Here is a 6,185-nt window from a genome sequence, read left to right as displayed (position 1 = left end):
TCCACTGCCCAGCCGGGCGAGTGGCAGCAGCACAGAAAATCTGCCGAGTGACGGGGTCATTCCATGAGCTGATGACATGCTCATCCCAGCAAGAACCACACACACCAAGGGCACACGTGCTGGGCAGCCCTCGGCCCTGCCCGCTGCCTGGCACTGGAGCCACGATGGGGGCAGTCACCGAGCCCTCAGAAGCAGGCAGCGGGCACTGAGAACCTTCTCCTCGCTTGGAAACATCACTCTTTTCGGCAAGCCGACTCCAGGCTACTCCACTACAGCTGCAGGAGGCCAAGATTATGCTGCCCACAGGTGTCACAGCAAATGAACTGAACACACCAAGAGGTGCAAATATTAGAAGGCGTGAATCGATTTTACTGCTCCTGCAAACAGCCCCACATGGCACTGCCTGTCCAGCAGAGTGTAAAAACAGTGGAGCACTTGCTACTGATGAAAAATCTGTGGAAAGAAGGGAAGACCCTTGAAGATGTGAAGACCCACCAAGTCCCTACATGGGCGGGCACAACTTGCTGCTCTTGCAGAGACAGCAATTCAGGAACAGCTACACCACATAAACTCATGTTGTCAAGGAGATTGATACCAAATATTTACCTTTTATTGCAATTAAACAACTTCACCAAAAGCACTGAATGAAAGCAAAGGGCATTTCCTTTGCAAACCTCATTAGAGAATTGCCATGTCTTCCTCTCCTGACTTAACATTTCAACCAGCCATTTGATATTTGGTACCTGTTGTTATAAAGGCAACTCGGTTTGAATTTCATTGTTGTTTTCTCACGCATTTCATGGGCTAACACTAAAATACTTGGTCAGGGAGGAAGAGTAAGCTTTTCTATCCATGACGCCTTAACTGAAATGTTTTTTAAAGCTGATAATAAAGCTCAGAAAGAGATGGTCCAAAAGGCTTATTAGAAACCTGCTTCATGCTTCAGAGAGGCTCAAGCTGCATTGCAACTGTCTGTACTTCTGTAGTATTCATTTTTCTTGGAAAGGTGGATGAGGGATGTTATAAATGCCTCCTTTCCAAACACAGCAAAATGCTTCTCAAAGCACTTTGATCAGGCAATTCTTTTCCCCCAGCCTGCTGCTGCCAAGAGAGGAACCCCTCCTGGCAGTGCCAGGGACCTGGATGTCTTCAGCTGAATGGAGATTAAAATAGGGCAGGAGACAGAATGTGCTTAATTGGCCCATATTTCCTTCCCAGGCCCTGGGCTCAAGCAGAGGCAAGACTGACAGCTGTGACCCTCTGAACAGGCAGCTGTCCCCAAAATACAACTAAGTGCTTGATAAAGACCTACTTCAGGGTCTTACAGTCTCTGTGGCTGGCAGGCGAAGGAGGCAGCACACAGCCAGCCAATGTGCCAGGGCTTTGGATGGGGCTCACTGCTCACTCCCAACAGTCACCATCCAGCATGACAGAGGCAAATGCAACAGGCTGCCCCAAAACGGCTGCCGTTCACCATTTGCCCTGACCCAGACCCTGACTTGGGGAGCAGTTTCTTTCACAACCACGCTGCCCACAAAGGGAAACACAACACCTTTAAACATTTACTGCCAGTGATGGAGTGGCAAATCACCTGTTTGCTGTTCCCAGGCACATTCATTGCCTGCTCAGTGTGTGCCACATTCACATCACAGGGACCTGTGATGAGTGAACAGGTGCTGAGTGTGCCGTGGGATTTTTCCAGCATTGCTCAATAGCTGGGTGTGCTGTTAGTTTTTCAGGAGGAGGTTGTGTTACCACCTCACACCCCATGGGCAGCCTCACAGGCATTCTGCTGCAACCCCTTGTGGTGTGTGCCCTGTGGCAAGCTGCCTGCATACCATGCCACATCCAAAGGGGCATCTGGAATGCCCCTTACTCAAAGCTCCTTAGAATGCAGGGAGCCTTCAGTAGTGCTGGGCAAGGACAAGGGTGGGGAGTGCTTTCTGAAGTTTGGAGCCAGCATCCAGTCCAACACACTGGGCTGCCCTCCCCACCCCGGCCCTCTCCCTTTCCCCACAGCTGGTCTGACAGTCCTTTCTCACTCTGAGATCTTACAAAAGTCATTACAAAACCAAAAGCAATCAGCTGCACAACCTGTGACAGGAGCAAATTGGTAGCATGGGTCTGCCAACCCACACAACCTCCCCTGCCTCCCTCCCTAGGAGCTGGGGCTGCAGGTGGCCATGCAAAGCCAGTCACAACTCATTGCAAAGCCAGCCTGTACATGTGGGTGTCTGTGCATGGTTTATTCCATCCTAGGCTTTTTTGGGGGATGTTTTTGTAGTGACCTCCAGTGTTTATTCTTAGCTTGTATAACAACACCACAACAATCTACTAGTTTGTTCCCAAATATTTGACCTACAAAATTATCAGTCCATTTGGAGACCAAACTGGACTCCGCCAAGTCATAAAATGCTGCCTCAAGCTGATACTTTCAGCACTTAAAGCCCCAAACCAAGCTGAGTCGTGTCCAAGCCTCTCTCTAAAGGGTAACATTGGTCTGTATTTTCCAGTAAACCCCCACAGAGACCATTAACATGGTGCTGCTGGTTTAATTACACTGAGCTGTAAATCTTGTATTTCTCAAATCCAGCTTGCCAAATTTCTTCATGATGTGCATTGCTAAGTGACTGCCCACTCGCCCACAGGCACTTCCCAGACCTCCTCATTTCCATCAGACCCAGTCACACAGCAGGAGAAGGTACCTAAGGCTCAGAGGCAGGCTGCACCCTCCAAAACCTCTGCAGAAGGTATTGCTCTGACAACACTGCTGACACAGAGGCATTTTCAGATGGCAGCTCTGTGTACCCGCAGTACCAGAACAAGTCAGCTTATAGTTGCTTCTTTGAGTTTTACATGCACCAATTTTTGGAGAAGGGAGAATGACTCATGAGGACTGACTGCTGTTCTAGCAGTGGCAATCACATAATCACCATCTGAAAAGGGGGAGAAATGAATCGAGGTCTAATTCAAAGCCTTCCCTGTTACTTTACTGAGAACAAGTTACTCCATGAATAACAATTGGGGGAACAGAGTGACATCCTAGTGAAATCTCATGAAGACAAATTTTAATTTCAGAGGTTTTCTTCAACATTAGGTTGTCTTCTTTTTCAAAACTTCTTTCCCCAGTCAAACCAGGAGAATATTCAATCATTGCATAACCTGATTTCAATTCAATTCAAACACTGATCTAAAAGTTCAAGTATGAAATTACATACTTGGCCTTTTCACATTAATTAATCCCAATGAATAGAGTAACGTACTGACTTTCACTGGAGAACATCTTTGTGCCAGCAGAACAGTTAATTAGAGCTGGCACAAACACCTTCCATATTCACCATGAATAATAATACCCCCAGAGCAAATTTTTTCAGTAAACTTAAGGAAACAGCTTATTCTTGATTCTTCAACCCACCCATTTCTTCTAAGATTTTAATAAGAGAGAAGGAGTTAAAGTGCTGGTAGTTGTCAAGCAGCCCCTGCACCATGTGTTCTTCCCACCTGCTGCTCCCAGCTCCTGCCTGGCCTCAACGTGACCTGCCTACACAAGAGGTGCCCAGGCCTATAGAATCTGTCACACAAGGCTGCTTTACATGTTATATCACCTCTGCAGCATCCTCCTGCTGCCTCCAGCAGGCCACTAGTGACAGCCCAGTGACAGATGGCTCGGGGCAGGGGCTGAGGTTCTGGGATGTGCTGCACCTCCCTGCTCTGCTCAGGATCTTCCCCCACAGAGGGGAAAGCTCTGCCCCATGACACCCACCTGTGAGCTGCAAGGACCCCGTGGAAAAGGGACTATACAAAAGGAGACTACAGGGATAGGAAAGGTCACTTGGTGATCAGATGAAGCTGCTGTGGTGGAGGCTCCAACCTGTATCGAGAGATTTTCCTCAAATACATCACAGACCAAACGCAGCAGCCACAAGCCAGCATGCAGGGACACCATTTCTGCTCAGCACTTACCTCCTCACCTGCAGACACAGCAAGTCAGAGCCAGCTGTGTTCCAGAGGAAGCAGATCTACTCTCAGGCAGAGAAGCACAAATGTCCAACACAGAGGGGGTTGTGTACACAGCAGACAGGAAAAGCAACAGCCAGTGTCACCATGGCCTAAAGTCAGTCTTCTTTTAAGAAATGCCAGTCATTTAAAATATCTGGCAAACAAGGGTGTCCACACTGCCTAACTCAGGAGACTCAGGTACGCAGGAACTCCTAAACTGAGCAGTCAAAGGCATTCTCTAGAGATGCCATTACTCTCTAGGAATCAAAGGCTCCTAAATTAAGTATGACAAGTTGGATGGTCCAAACATCGCTTCAAGCTCCAGTCCCATTTTCAGTCTCATTAGGCCCTGCTGGCAAGTAAGATTGGACACTGTTTTGTAGACATTTTGGTCAACATAAATATTTAACACAAATCGAACAGCATTTCATTTATTCCTGGGTCACCCGACCATTTTAATTCGTCATTTTTAGATTAAAATTGTTTCAAAAGAAGAAATAATAACCGAATCACTAAAATATTAAAACAAATGCTTCATCTTAACATCAGGAAGTTTAGCTGCTTCCACCCACCTTTTTACACTACGATTTATTAGCTGAAAATATTCAGTAAAGCTCAACCCATATGAGTTAGAGACTCTGTCCCCTCAAACTGCTTTCTGTTCATTTAATCCAGAAAACATTCCCTGCAGCACCTCAATGATTCCACTGGGACAAGAATGCCCCCAACCAGGATTTGTGCTTGCCAAAAGAGCAGGAATCGGGTCATTTACCTGAGATCTGGGACATTAACCTGAGAAGCTATTTTTGTGGATTATGTAGCTACCCAAACATGCCCTTTTTTCCTGGGAAGCCACGGCATCATCCCCAATACTCACACTTATAATGTCCTGGGTGGAACTCTGAACGATGGCAACAAAATGCTTGGGAACAAGTTGTACATCCTAAGGCACACACATAAGCATGTATAAGAGAGAGAACAGGCTTTCATTAGCTTGGCATCAGCATAATACACCAGACAGCTGTTTATGCTGGGCTGGAGTCAGTTCCCAAGGCTGCAGGGATCCCAATGGGCTGCACTTCATGGGATAGGACTGGACTATAAATGTAGCTGTAGAAGACTTGTGACAAATAAAGAGTTCTTTTATGTCTTAGAAGAGACGCTGAGGTTCCTTCCCTCAACTGCTAAGCTAATAGGTTTCCAGCATGTTTTTTTAAAAACAAGTCCAGAGCTTGGAAGTGGATGCTTTTATGGTTAGACCAAAACTTTGACTTATTGAGCACTGCCTGGCAGAGCTAAACAACAGCCAAGCTGCAATATGTAAGTATTAGAAAGTAAATTGTATTAGGTGCCAGCCACTGTCACAGTGACCCATATCTTAGGGTTTCAACTGCATCTCTGTCATGCAGTCCTCCTAAAGCAGGTTTTATTGCCAAGCTTTTTAATGTGCCACTGTTCGATCAAATAAAGCAGCCTTCTGCCAGAGTGTGAGCAAGATTAGGAAATAGAACTGACTTAAAGTAAGTCTCCTAAAAGCAAGAGGCAATGACTAATTAATTACCCCTTAATATAATCTCAGGAAATGAAAAAGTGAACCAAGAGGGAAATTTGAAAAATAAAGTTTCACAATACAAGCTGGCCTTCTTTGTAGTGGACAAGTCTCCAGGTGACTGACTTGCTGTTAACTAGATTTACTGAAACATATCAGTCATGTTCTTAGTATCAGCATTTCAGCCTTCAAAAGGCATGTCTGAATGGGTCAGGTTCTCCTCAGGGTGCTGCAGAGTTGCTTCCTCAGCCCAGAGCTGAGGGAAAGAGAGGGTTATCAGGCAAAGCTGACTGGGCCACCTGGGAGAAGAGGCTTTGGCCAACACAGTTACTGTAAGATGCAGCTCCCTTTGGCAGAACCCCCAGGATGGAAAGAGCACCCAGATACTGAAGAAGTAAATGCAAAACACAGCAAAAATTACTGTAACAAGCGAAACAGGAACTTCCTCCCTGATTGACCAGAGACTAATTGTGGAAAGAGGAACAGTCAAGTTCAGGAAAAAATACTCTGACACTTCCCTCCCAGAAGGATGAAATACTGGGAGACAAAGCTTGAGAGAGCATTAAGGCACCCCTACTGCTGTGTGCAGTAAGGAGAGAAGTCCCCCAAAGCTGGCCAGCCAGAGGGCAACAGCAAG

This window comes from Myiozetetes cayanensis, unplaced genomic scaffold (genome assembly GCF_022539395.1).
Source record: "Myiozetetes cayanensis isolate MyiCay16 unplaced genomic scaffold, myiCay2020 scf13, whole genome shotgun sequence".
NCBI lineage: Eukaryota > Metazoa > Chordata > Aves > Passeriformes > Tyrannidae > Myiozetetes > Myiozetetes cayanensis.
The sequence above is the reverse complement of the archived record's forward strand: the minus strand, read 5'-3'. Positions refer to the sequence as shown.